This window comes from Myotis myotis, unplaced genomic scaffold, assembly GCF_014108235.1.
Source record: "Myotis myotis isolate mMyoMyo1 unplaced genomic scaffold, mMyoMyo1.p scaffold_m19_p_3, whole genome shotgun sequence".
Lineage (NCBI taxonomy): Eukaryota > Metazoa > Chordata > Mammalia > Chiroptera > Vespertilionidae > Myotis > Myotis myotis.
Window position 1 is genome coordinate 82,697,249 of NW_023416335.1, and position 14,899 is coordinate 82,712,147.

General features: G+C 40.6%; 1 protein-coding gene across 2 annotated transcripts in view; it reads right to left on the bottom strand.

Annotated features, from left to right (window-relative positions):
- The window catches only part of ENOX1 (ecto-NOX disulfide-thiol exchanger 1), a 626,117-nt gene that overhangs the window by 434,221 nt on the left and 176,997 nt on the right, over nucleotides 1-14,899 (bottom strand). For both annotated transcript variants that reach the window (XM_036300802.1, XM_036300801.1), the window contains exon 3: nucleotides 6,421-6,545. The gene's annotated coding sequence lies outside the window, so the exon portion shown is untranslated. The remainder of the gene's footprint in view (nucleotides 1-6,420; nucleotides 6,546-14,899) is intronic.

Consider the following 14,899-nt stretch of genomic DNA (forward strand, 5'->3'; position numbering starts at 1 on the left):
TCCATCTTTCCTCTGAGGTTCAACATGTAGTTCCACTTTAAATTTTTTGAGGAAACTCCATATTGTTTTCCACAGTGGCTGTACTAGTCTACATTCCCACCAACAGTGCACAAGGGTCCTCTTTTCTCCATATCCTCTCCAGCACTTTTGTTTGCTGATTCATTGATGATAACCACTCTGACAGGTGTGCAGTGATATCTCATTGTGGTTTTAATTTGCATTTTTCTGATGATTAGTGACAGTGACATTGAACATTTTTCATATATCTGTTGGCCATCTTGGAGAAGTATCTATTCAGATCCTTTGCACAATTTTTAATCGAGTTGTTTGGCTTCTTGGTGTTGAGTAGTATAAATTCTTTACATATTTTAGAAATGAACCCTTTATCAGATGTATCATTGGCAAATATATTCTCCAATTCAGTGGTTTTGCTTTTCATTTTGTTGAGGTTAAAACATAAATTATTGATATCTGGAATTTTCCATTTAGTAGTTTTGCACTGCAACTGTTCACAGATCACTGAAACGGCAGAAAGCAAAACTGCAGATGAGGGGAGACGACTGTATAAGTTTCTCACATTTAAAATACCCTAAATCAGTGATTTTAGCTACTGGGATAAAACATGTTGCAGCATGTAATTTAGATTATTTCAACAAAGCCAGTTCAATACTAAATCATCATTTCTAATGCATTCTAGCAATGCTTCTTTTGTAAAGCCACTTCGCACAGTAGTGCTAGCAACCACAGAATGTGACTTAACAATAATTACTTGTACAGTTTTCAAAACAAGTGAGCCTCTCAGTGACTGGGAGCTTTGCCCGGAGGCCTGAGCTTGCCCCTGGCATGGTAACTTGCTCTTCTTCTTGAGTTCCAGCAATGTCACATTGCTTTCCAGCCTGCTAATGCCTTGGCCTCATAAACAAATTCACTAAATGCTCTCCAAGATTCTGACATGACATTCAGAATATACACTTTCCTTTTTGCAAATTCTGCAGGTATTTTTTTCAGTAACTAATAGCCAATCAATCACTGCCAATACTCATCTTCATATATGAATGTTAATACTGCATTATTAAAGAATTCTTGGGCCTTGGCTAGGTGGCTCCATTGGTAGGAGCATCATCCCATAAACCAAGAGGTTGTGGGTTCAGTTCCTGGTCAGGGCACATACCTAGACTGTGGGTTTGATCCCTGGTCAGGAGAAAATGAGAGGCAATTGATCAATGTTTCTCACATTGATGTTTCTCTCTCTCTCTTCCCCACCTTCCTCTCTCTATCAAACCAATAAAAACATATCCTCGGGTAAGGATTTAAAAAAAAAAAAATTCTTGGTAATTTGTTTTATGGGGAGAGTTGAGGAGAGTTGCTGTAGGAGGGCAGCCAAAGGAAAAACATTTCAACGACTTTGGAAGCTGGCCTCTGTGAAGCAGTCCATGTGTTATAGCTAGGAAAGGCAAAGAAAGCGGATCTCACAGTGAGCGGGCAGTTAACAGTAGCAGAAAATGTAAAATGAAAACACAGATGTGCCCTGCGTGGATTACACTCATGCTTGTAAGTCACTAGTTTGAAAGCGCCATATTTAAGAACAGAGTTCTTCCGGATGGCTGAGAAAGATCTGGAATGGAACTGGATTATCACTGGCAAACAGTTCTAACTCATAGAAATAACATCTTTGTTGGTGTCCCACCTGTCATCAGCTCATCAGCTATAAAGGACAAATTTTCATTTCCTTTTTTTTAAAACTTAAAGCTTAGACATAGTATTATGGGTATTTTCCAAAAGACTAAAAAGGTAGTAGACAATATGACTTTTTAAACATTTTTACCCAACAATTCCCCTGTAAAGTAGATTTAAAAATAAATGCTTTCAGAGGAACTTATCAAAAAAATAATCTGGCCAATTCATAATCATAAATTGTCCTCAACATTTTTCTCTTCAAAACTTTCATGATATATTTCCCCAGTTAGATCAGTAGCATTTTGTTCTGTGCCTTCCACTATAAGCCAGTATTTTGCCCCATGAATATGTTACAATAAATTTCATTTCCCATCATCTATCACTCTTTTTCTTACCTTATCAACAAAGGTTACTCAATTTGTAGTTGCAAAGAATAGTAAGCCTTACGTTTTATAATAAATATTTAGAGTGATAAAACTATTCTTAAAAATATGTCTAAGTGATAATAAATATATGTACTAGTTAATAACAATCAAATATTATTTTAACAAATTTTATTGTTAGCAAAACCATATATAAAAATTTATCATGTTAACTACAGTCAAAAATTGGTTCTCAAAGTTATTCATATTCATTCCAGTCAAAAATAGCTTCTCAGAAGTCCATAATATTTATATAGTTAAATATGGCTCAGCCTGCTAATGGGTACACAGTTACTTTTTTGAATGATGAAAATGTTCTAAAATTAGATTGTGATAATGGTTACATAACTCTGTACATATGTTAAAAACCATTGAATTATATACTTAAAATGGGTGAATTTTATAGTATGCAAATTACATTTCATTAAGCTATTTTAAAAATTAATAAATCAATGAAACTAAGAGTTGATTTTTTGAAAAGATAAAACTGACAAACCTTTAGATAGACTAAGATAAAAAAGAGAAAAGTCAAGTAAACAATATTAGAAATGAAAGAGAAGATATTTCAACCGATACCACAGAAATGAAAAGGATTATGAGAGATTTTTATGAATAATCATATGCCAACAATTTGAATAATCTAGAAGAAATAAATTCCTAGAAACATACAAACAATAACAGTGATTCATGAAGAAATAGTAAATCTGAACAGAACTATAATGAATAAGGAGATTGAGTCAGTAACCAAAAAATCCCAACAAAGAAAAGCCGAGGATCAGATAGCTTCAATAGTGTATCCTAGCAAACATTTAAATAAGAATTATGCAAATCCTTCTTAAAATCTTCCAGAAAATTGATGAGGACGGAACATTTCCAAACTCATTTGATTAGGCAACATTGCCCTGATAACAAAGCCAGGCAAAAATACTAGAAGAAAAGAAAACTATCAGCCAATATCTCTGATAAATAAAGGTGTAAAAACCCTCAACAAAATACTAAAAAACTGGAATCAACAGCACATGAAAAGGATCATATCCCAAAGACAAAATGGGATGTATACCTGGGGTGCAAGAATAATTCAACATTTGAAAATCCATCAATGTGATACACATATTAATATAAAATGAGGAATAAAAATCACATGAAAATCCCAATACAAAAAAAGCATTTGACAAAATTTAACAGCCTTTCATGATTAAAACAAACAAGTCACTAAACAAATTAGAAATAGAAGAAAAATAATAACATTATAAGGGTCATATATGAAAAGCCCAACCCCAAGGTCATACGCAATTGTGAAAAACTAAAAACTTTTCCTCTAAGATCAGGAACAAGATTAGAATACCACTTCTAGTCAACATAGTACTGAAAGTACTAGCCTGAGCAGTTGGGGAGAAATAAAAGGCATCTAAACCAGTAAAGAAAAGGTAAAGCATCTTTGTTTACATATAACATGATATATGTAGAAAACCTCAAAGAGTCTACATATTTACAAAATTATTAGAAATTATAAATGAATTCAGCAAAGTTCTGAGATACCAAATCAACATACAAAATCAATTGTATTCTGTATACTAACAACACACAACCCCCCAAAAAATTAAAATAGCATGAAAAAGAATAAAATACTTAGAAATAAATTTAATCAAAGAAGTGAAAGACACATTAAAAAGTATAAAACATTGATGAAAGAAATTAAAAAAGACACAAATTAGTGGCAAGACATCATGGCTAAAAAGACTTAGTATTGTTAAAATGTCCAAACTGCTCAAAGCAATTTACAGATTCAATGCAATCCCTATCAAAATCCCAATGACATTTTTACAGAAATAGAGAAAATATTTTTAAAATTTTATATAACCACAAAGGTGTAAAAAAATCTCAAAGGGGCAGGGAACAAAGTTGAAGTCCTCATATTTCCTGACTTCAAAACATATTATAAAACTACAGTAATCAAAATATTATGAAACTGGTATAAAGACAGACATATAGACCAATGGAATAGAATAGAGAGGCCAGAAATAAACCCAGGCATACATAGTCAAATGATGTTTTACTAGGATGCCAAGACTATGCAATGGGGAAAGACTATTCTTTCTCTCCAACAAATGGTTCTAGGAAAACTGGAGGTCCACATGCAAAAGAATGAAAGTTGTCACTGTCTTATACCATTTACAAAAAAAAATAACTCAAAATGGTTACAGAATTAACCACAACGACTAAAACTATAAAACTCATCAAAGAAAACACAGGAGGCCAAAACCGGTTTGGCTCAGTGGATAGAGCTTCGGCCTGCGGACTAAAAGGTCCCAGGTTCGATTCTGGTCAAGGGCATGTACCTGGGTTGTGGGCACATCCCCAGTGGGAGGTGTGCAGGAGGCAGCTGATCAATGTTTCTCTCTCATCGATGTTTCTAACTCTCTTTCTCTCTCCTTTCCTCTCTGTAAAAAATCAATAAAATATATTTTTAAAAAAAGTGAAGTGATGGACATATGCTTCTTTAAAAAAAAAAGAAAGAAAGAAAACACAGGAGAAAACTTCACAACATTGGTCTGGACAATGGGTTGTTTATTTGTTCATTTGTTTGTTGTTGTTGTTGTTGTTTTTAAATATATTTTATTGATTTTTTACAGAGAGGAAGGGAGAGGGATAGAGAGTTAGAAACATCAATGAGAGAGAAACACTGATCAGCTGCCTCCTGCACACCCCCTACTGGGGATGTGCCCGCAACCAAGGTACATGCCCTTGACCAGAATTGAACTTGGGACCCTTCAGTCCACAGGCTGCTGCTCTATCCACAGAGCCAAACCGGTTAGGGCAATTTATTTTTGATATAACAAACGCATAGGCAACAAAAGCAAAAATGGACAAGTAGAACTACATCAAACTAAGAGGCTTCTGCATAGCAAATGCCACAATCAACAGAGTGACAAGTCAACTTACAAAATGGGACAAAAATATCTGCAAACCTAATACAGAGTTAATATATGCCTAATAAGGAGTTAATATATACCTTATAAGGAGTTAATATATGCCTAATAAGGAGTTGATATATACCTTATAAGGAGTTAATATATGCCTAATAAAGAGTTAATACCCAAAATCTATAAGAAATTCCTACAATTCAATAGCAAAACAAAATAAAACAACAACACAAAAACAGATAAAAAACAACACAGATAACCCAACAAATAGGCAAAGGACTTAAATAGACATTTCTCGAAAGACACACAAATGGCCAACAGTATAAGAAAAGATACTCAAAATCACTAATCCTCAAAACATGTAAATCAAAACCACAATGAAGTATATAACCTCATATCTGATAGGATGGCCATTATTTTAAAAGTGAGGGGAGAAAAAACAAAACAGAAACCAAGTGCCAGTGAAGGGCTGGAGAAATCAGAACGGCTGTGCACTGTTGGCGGGAATGTAAGATGGTGCCGCTGCTGATGAAAACAGTAAGGATGCTCCTCAAAGATAGAACTGCCATATGGTCAAGCAGGTCTACGTCTGGACATATAGCCAAAGGAATTAAAATTGGGATCTCAAAGGGATAGCTGCACTCCCATGTTCATTGCAGCATTAGTCACAAAAGTCAAAACGTAGAAACAATCTAAAAGTTCACCGGTGGATGAAAAAGAGAATGTAGCAAACAAACGCACTCACACACAGTAGAATATTATTTAGCCACAAATTGGAAATCCTGCCATCTGCCACAGCATGGATGACCTTGAGGACATAATGCTAAGTGAAATAAACCAGTCAGAGAAGGGCAAATATCGCATCATTCCACTTACATGAGGTATCTAACGCAGTCAAACGCTACGAAACAGAAAATAGAACAGTGTTGATCAGGGGCTGGAGGGAAGGAAAAATAGGAGTTTCAATGGATTTAGAGTTTCAGTTTTGTAAGATGAATATACATTCTAGAGATCTGCTGTACAACGTGTGTTTATAGTTAACAATGTCCTGAATACCTTAAACATTTGTTAAGAAGGTAAATATTATGTTATGTGTGTGTGTGTGTGTGTGTGTGTGTGTTTTACCACAATTTAAAAAGCATGGGTTATCTCTCCTAGAGATGCATAATATCAAAAGTAGGAGACCAGAGCATCTAGTGCTTTCTCGTTTACCCTGGTAGCACAGAGTCCTATCTCTGTTATTGCTGGAATAGTGTTGCAAAAGCAGCCTCTTCAGAGCCCTCCAACCTGTGCTGCTCCACCAGGACTCTGAAGTTAGCTTCACGGCACGCGAGCACAACACCAGGACTCTGCAGTTAGCTTCACGGCACGCGAGCACAATGTCACAGACTCCTTACCTTGGCACTAGGAACCCGAGACACACTGGCCGCAGTCAGCTCCAAACGATAATCCCAGAAGAAGTCACAGGTGGGACAGGCTGCCTGCTGGAAGGGTTGTCACCGCACTCAGCATGCCCCAAACCCTGAAATGGAAACACCCACCTCTGTGTGATCGGAGTTTAACAAGTCAGAGCCTCTTTCTAAACTTCTAAATCCCCCAAAGAACTTCACACGTACTGCCTCACCTGTGCTTCTGATGACAGGCCAAATACGAAAACAGCCCGCCTGTCAATGTGCTCATAAACAGCTCCCCAGAGCAGTGGGTGAGGAGGTGCCTTTCTCAGCACTGGCTCACTGGTGCCCGCTCTCTCGCCCTTATTCTCTAGCACACATCTGCTGTCCTTGGCTGTGATACTTGCTTCAAGTAATCTAGATCCTACACTTACATTCCTGGTTGCATAACCACCAGCTGCCCCTAAGGGCCACCAGACCAAACAAACAGTCCCCTCCATGTGGAGGGCATGAGGCAACCCACCTCCCCTCCCGCCCCCCCCTGCCCCACTTCTGATGAGGGAGATGCTGGGGACAGGTTAGAATGCTGGGGAGCCTTGCTATCCACAAAGTGGTCTGCAGACTGGCTACAGAGGAATCCCATGGCATCTTGCCAAACATGCAAAATCCTAGACTCCACTCCATAACCAACAAATAAGAACCTGCAGTTTAACAAGATCCCGAGATGATTTGGATGTACATTGAAGTTTGAGAAGCCCTAGTACAAAATCTAAATATATTTTAAAGCTAGATTTTAGAATTGGGAGAGGGGTAAGTTCTTGAGCACATAGTTATTTACAGGAGTAAATACATAATATTAATCAAATATGTATTTGTTAAATAAATGGCTTACTTTCTTTAAAATAAGAGCAATAAATAAATCCAATTATTATATGTATAGGGCCTTAAAACATCAATAAGCTTAAGAGCCTTCTACAGTAAGGCTTAAACACATATTCTTTCTTTGTATTTTAATGACTTTGTTTCCATACAGTATCTTTAAATTGTATAAGTAGATGTGTTATCATAACTTAATAATATTAGGCAATAACTCTCCCCCCAAAAAAGAGGGAATAGGGCATCAGTAAATGAAGCTCACATCTTTACAAATGACTTTTGCATGAATTGAAGGAAACTGAAGTGCCAGAGCCCCCATTCCTACAAGTTTCTAGCAAGTATCAGTAACTAGAACTATACTCAAACTGGGTTCTCTTTTTCTTAAAACCCATATAACTTTAAAACTTCATAAAACCTGAGACCATCCCTGACCTAGTAAATTATGAAAACTGTTTTAAGTTTGGAGTATCCAAGACTTTTTAGTTTCTTTCAACACACTAGGAAATACTTAGAATTACAACACTACCATTTAATCTATAAACAACCATAACTTAAATGAAAGATGACATAAATCTCATTTGTAAGAAACAAAAACTCTTAGCAATAAATTTCATATTTTTCAATATTATAATTTAATATCATTAAACTTAACAAACATATGGTTTATGCAAATTTCTCTCTCTCTCTCCTTTCTTTTTTCCTTCCATTTTAACTTCAAAACCTGATTAATACAGGGGTCGGGGGAAATGACTGGAGGAAATATACAAAAATACTTTTCAGGTGTTTCTGTTTACTTTTGTTTTGCTATTTTCTTCAGGAGTTCAAAAGTGATATATCTACCTGTATTTTTCTTTTTCTTTTTCTTTTTCTTTCTTTCTTTCTTTTTTTTCAGCTATACGAAGGGGGGAAAAGAAGAGAGTAAAAAATATCACACAAAAACCTAGATAAATTCTGCTGACATTTTAGTGGCTAGTGTTTCGGGTGTTTTTAAAAATATGACTTTGAGTGTGTATATGTGTGCATGTATGTAAGTAAGTATGAGAGAAACAGACCTGAAAATTATTTTTTTGTCACCAAACTACTCATATAACTTTCTACACATATAAAAGTAGCCTTGCCTCAGTATATCTGGCTACAACATAGTCCACATGTACCATTATTAGTTAAACAAACTCCGAATGCTGGGCATTTAGTTTGTATATGATTTTTCATTTTTACAAATAAAGCTACTAATATATTGTTTCCATAAGATATCTTTGGAAGCTCCCCCTTCTAATTTTCTCATTCTCTTCTTAGGATAATTTTTTTTAAGTATAAAAGGATATCAATTTTTATTTTATTTTTTTTCAATCTTTAATTTCTTTATTGATTAAGGTATTACATATGTGTCCTCTTTAATGGAAATTGTTGAATAAAATTTAGCAACACAATTAATGGCGTGTCTTTTGAAAACTGTTATTATATAGAGTGTGACCAAAATAAAATTTCATTTAAAAAAATGTTTGCCAAATATGACAGCCAAAAAATCTTACTTGTATGTTTGTTTCTAAAACCACTCCATAAAATATGCACACAGAGTAGTATATGGCTTTATGCATTATCACAAAACAAACACCCACCTGTATCATCTGTACTATATCCCAAGATTCAGAACATTAGCAGCAGCATGGAAGGCCCCTCATGTCCCTGCCAGTCATTACTTCATCCTTCCTCTTGAAAACTAATCAGTATACTGACATTTAATGCCGCAGATTGTTTTGAAAATAGCTGTTTTGGCTCAACACCAAACCCTTGAGATTATCAATGCTGCTCCTTCTATTGGTGGTTTTAGTCATGTTTGTTGCTGTGTAGGAATCAATTTTATATGACTATCTTGCAATTTATTTTGCCACTCACTTGTTCATAGGCATTGTATCACTTAATATAGTTTATATATTTCATTACTGCTATTTTGGTCATACAAAAGGGTAAACCTTTATATGACTAAATCCATTATTCTTTTCCTTTATGATTATATTAGAGGCCCAGTGCATGGATTCAAGAACTGGTGGGGTCCATCGACCTGGCTTGCAGGGATATGGCTGAAACCTGCTCTATGACATCCCTTAAGGGGTCCCGGATTGCAAGAGGGTGGTTCTCAGGTGACACACCCTGGAATTGGGCTCCCTCCTCTCTGGTTCTGGGTGCGTCACGCGAGAAGCACAGCTGCCAAGTCACCACAGCTTGGCAGCTCCTGCGTTGAGTGTCTGCCCCTGGTGGTCAGTGCATGTCATAGCTACCAGTTGGAGCATCTGCCCCCTGGTGGTCATTGCACATCATAGCTACCAGTCAGACCATCAGATAGTCAGACAGTCGCTTAGGCTTTTATATATATAACTAGAGGCCTGGTGCACAAATTTTTGTGCACTCGGGGGGAAAAGGGGGGGTCTCTCAGCCCGGCCTGTGCCCTCTCGCAGTCTGGGACGCCTCGGGAGATAATGACCTGCTGGCTTAGGCTTGCTCCCGGTGGCAGAGGGGAGGCCCAATCCCTAGTTGCAGCCCCTGGTCGGGCTCAGAGCAGGGTCGATTGGGGAGTTGGGGCGCCGCCCCCTGTCATGCACAGAGCAGGGCGGATCAGGAGGTTGCGATGCCACCCTCAGTCACGCTTAGGGTAGGGCCGATTGGGGGGTTGGGGCACCGCCCCCTGTCACACTCAAGGCAGGGTCGATGGGGAGGTTGTGGCGCCACCCCCTGTCATGCACAGAGCAGGGCTGATCAGGGGGTTGGGGTGCTGCCCCCTGTCATGCACAGAGCAAGGCCCATCAGGGGTGTTGGGGCTCCGTACCCTGTCACGCACAGAGCAGGGCCAATCAGGGGGTTGGCTGGGGAGCTCCCCCCTGTCACGCACAGAGCAGGGTCAATCACGGGGTTGGGGAGCTCCCCCCGTCACACACAGAGCAGGGCCAACCAGGGGGTTGGGGAGCTCCCCCCTGTCACTCACAGAGTAGGGCCAATAGGGGAGTTGGGGCACACTCAGGGCAGGGCCGATGGGGAGGTTATGGCTCTACCCCATCACACACAAAGCAGGGCCTGTGGGGGGGGGGGCGGTTTGGGGTGCTGCCCTCTATCACCCACAGAGCAGGGCTGATCACAGGGTTGGGGCGCCGCCACTCTCACACTCAGGGCAGGGCCGATGTGGAGGTTATGGCTCTACCCCATCACACACAGAGCAGGGCCCATGGGTGGGAGGTTGGGGCGCCGCACCCTGTCACACACAGAGCCGCAGGGCCATCAAGGGGTTTGGGTGCTGCCCCCTGTCACGCTGATCTCGGTGCCGGGAGGCATATTACCCTTTTATTATATAGGACAGAGGCCTGGTGCATGGGTGGGGCTGGCTGGTTTGCCCTGAAGGGTGTCCTGGATCAGGGTGGGGGTCACCATTGGGGTGCCTAGCCAGCCTGGATGAGGGGATGATGGCTGTTTGCAACTGGTCACACATCCTTCAGGGTGGGGGTCCCCACTGGGGTGCCTGGCCAGCCTGGGTGAGGGGCTGAGGGCTGTTTTCAGGCTGGGACTGAAGCTCCCAACTGCTCCTTTTTTTCTTTTTTCTTTTTTATTCTGGGCCAGTTTTAGCTCTGAGGCTCCAGCTCTTAGGCCTCCTCCTGAAAGCAGGTATCTGGTTTGTTTCGGTTCTATAATCGAAACTCTGTATCAACTCCAGCTCTGAGATCCCAGGCTCGCTGAAAGCAGGTTTCTGGGGTTTTTTTTTTAGCTTCTATATTTGTAACTATGTTCCTTAAACTGCAGGCTCAGAGGCCGGCAAGGCAGGCGGGGAACGTTGGTTTCCTCCATCACTGAAGCAAGCGAGCCTTATGTTAGTTTCAAGCTGCCTGGCTGCCGGCCACCATCTTGGCTGGCAGTTAATTTGCATATCTTGCTGATTAGCCAATGGGAAGGGTAGCGGTCGTACGCCAATTACCATGTTTCTCTTTTATTAGATAGGACTAGAGGCCCAGTGCACAAAAATTGTGCACTTGGGGGCATCCCTCAGCCCAGCCTGTGCCCTCTCACAGTCTAGGACCCCTCAGGGGATGTCCACCTGCTGGCTTAGGCCCGCTCCCTGGGGGATTGGGCCTAAACTGGAAGTAAGACATCCCTCTGGAAGCCCGGGAGCCCTTGGGGGATGTCCACTTGCCAGCGGGGAGCAGGCCTAAGCTGCAGTCGGACATCCTTAGCGCTGCTGAGGAGGCAGGAGGGGCTCCCACCACCACCACTGTACCGACAGCTGTCAGCCTGGCTTGTGGCTAAGCAGAGCTCCCCCTGTGGGAGCGCACTGACCACCAGGGGGCAGCTCCTGCATTGAGCATCTGCCCCCTGGTGGTCAGTGTGTGTCATAGTGACCAGTCATTCCCAGTCATTCTGCTGTTAGGGTCAATTTGCATATTACCTTTTTATTATATAGGAGTGCCTGGCCAGCCTGGGTGAGGGGCTGAGGGCTGTTTGCAGGCTGGCCACAGCCCCTTCATTTTGGGGGGGCACCACTGGGGTGCCTTGCCATCCTTGGTGAGTGGCTGAGGGCTGTTTGCAGGCTGGCTAATCCCCCAGCGGGGACCTCACCCCATGAGGGTGTGGCCAGCCTGGGTGAGGGGCTGATGGCTGTTTGCAGGCTGGCCATGGCCCCCAGCCACCCAAGCTCCCAGTGGAGGCCAACTGGAAGCAGGTATCTGGGATTTATTTAGCTTCTATAATTGAAACTTTGTTGCCATGAGTGGAGGCCACAGCCAGCTCAGGGCAGGCAGGAAGCTTGACTTCCTCTATCGCCCGGGCAACCAAGCCTCCTGCTTGCTTCAGCTTCATGGCTGCCGGCTGCCATCTTGGTTGGGTTAATTAGAATATAGTCCTTACTTTGCCTCTGACGCTACCTCAGCAGGAATATCGACATAGCCTCTGGAGAGTAAACATCTAGACACCCCACTCAGCTTTTCCTGGCAGGATGGGGTGAGGCCAGATTTTTCCTGGTGTCTGGTGGAATGGAGAGGTGATCCTCTAAAACTGTTCTATCTTGCTATGTTCTTTTCTGATGGAAAGAGTCTACTTTATTGTGGCTTTTTTGTCTGTAGCACTGGAATTGCCAGGTTTCTGGCTTCCTCTGCATCAAGTTTTGGATATTGAGGAAAGAAGGAAATATAGGGAACACACCACTGGGTCATTCTACTGTTCCTGATGTCCCTTAATCAGTCTGCCTCCTTCTCTTCTTCACATTTCAGAATCATCTATTTGTTCTATGTATGCTGTCCCAGGGTTTTTATGTGTACTTAGTGAAAGGAATAGGAAAAAGGTATCCACTACAATTACCCAGTGAAAGTCTGCATTTTTTTATTTAGATTATTATTAGCTATTACTTAATTGCCTTCCACAGATACTATACCAATTTACACTTCCAGAGAGTTGCTCTCACTTTTTATGCTATTGGTTTTCATTACAGAAATTGGCATCTATTTTTGCCCTCACAGCTAATTTTCCCAGGTTATAGGGATTCCATGACATTTTAGAGTCAACTGAAGATTTCTTATAGGAAATTCTTTCTTATCGAGTAGAAAAGAACTAATGGCTGCCATTCAGAAGGAAGCGTTCAGTACATGCACTCCTTCCACTTGCCTGCCTTCCACCCAGTCCCTGCTTATCTAACTTGAATGCTATTAGTGGAGCTTTTCTAAGCCTCCTCCACTTACGGTAGAGAAATAAGTGCTACACTGAGACCTGAGAAGGGAAATTTTATTCCAATTCCTGACTTTCTCTTTTAATTAATTTTAAATAAGACTATATTTGACAAAACTTTCTTGATATTGGCTGTATTCTCCCGTCTCATTATCCATCCCCCTCCCCCCACCAACACCAGTACCACCACTACACATGCTTGTTACTACTATCTGTTTTAGCCAGCATTTGGAGAATATGTGTATGAGAACTTCCATCTTTCAGAGAAGCCTTGACTGCACACATTTTTAAAAATATATATATTTCTTTTCTTGATTTCAGAGAAAAATGGAGTGGGAGAGAGAGATAGAAACATCAGTGATGAGAGAGAATCATTGATTGGCTGTCTCCTGTATGCCCCCCACTGGGGATCAAGTCGCAACCCGGGCATGTGCCCTTGGCCAGAATTGAACCTGGGACCCTGCAGTCCACAGGCCGACACTCTATCCACTGAGCCAAACCAGCTAGGGAGACTGCACACCTTTTATCAGTTGTTTCTTTTCAGAGACAGACACTCACAACATATGTGAGAAAATCAAGAATGAGCACCAGAAGTTTTCTTAGATGAGAATCCATGTTCACTTAGCCTCAGCCTTGATAACACCATGTTTATCTCCCAGACACTTTTGCCTTATTGTCCTTAAATTCTACTTTGAACACTAGTATGGAACAGAATATTCTAAGAAGAACAAGACTGAAATGCAATGCAGAAGCCGTGTCATTTAAAACAGGAATGCAATTAAAACAGCCTCCCTCGGTAAGCTTACTGTCATTAACATACAGTCACCAAAACAGGTGTTGTTTGCTTTTTAAATTGAAGCTCCTGCTTCTCTCTACAGAGAATCACATATACATGAACTAAAATAATTAACTCCTTGTAGACCTCACTGTAAGGTATGAGGATGTGTGTATATGTATACACACTTCTTATAAAATATTTGCTCACAGAATATTTTTGGGGGAAGAAGAAATGCATAAAAATATAAACCCACATAATACAATCTATCTAGAAACTACTGTTAAATTTTCTTTAAAACAGTCCACTCTAGTTTATTCCTATGCAATTATAATTTTTTTCTTTTTCTAAAATGAGCTCATACTATAAATGCCATTTTGGACCCTGCTTTATTCACCTAATAATGTTTTCCCATTTGGTTAAATGGTCTTTAAAAACACAAGTCTTAAATGTCTATAATAATATTCTACCTTAAGAAGGTGCCACAATTTATTTAAACATTCTTTTAATTGAAGGTAAGTGTCTACATTTTTGCCATCCTATATAATAAAAGGGTAATATGCAAATTGACCGAATGGTGGAACACCAGTCAGCGGGGGGCGGGGCTAGTGAGCAGACTGCGCCAGGCCAGCCAAGGCAGGTGCCAGCAGGCAGAGGGAGGGGATGGCGATCGGGGGGCGGGGCAAATAGCAATATTAAAATATTTCTTCTAATTAATTCACTTTCAATGTGCACAGATTTGGGTACTGGGCCACTAGTTTTTAATCATGCAGTAATGTATACCTTTTTACATAAATCATTTCTTTATTTTTCTTAAGGTATACTGTTAGAATTTGGATTAGTGAATTGCAGCTACTGACAGCACATGGCTCTTTCTAGAGCAGGAAGTACTTCTGTGGGTCAGACCCAAGTTCACTTTTGGCCACAGCACTGAAAAGAGATTGCAAATTCTGCATCCTTCTGAGAACACTGTCAGGGTTCTCTTCAGAGCACTTATTTCGTGTGCATTAGTGTGCCAGGCAAACCAGGGGCTCCTCCAGTGTGCACAAAGACTTATTTGCCTCCTCTTCTTAGAAGAACTGCTGGGAACCAGGGAAACTGAGTCATGTGTATGTTTTCTCGGGTCTGTACCCTGCC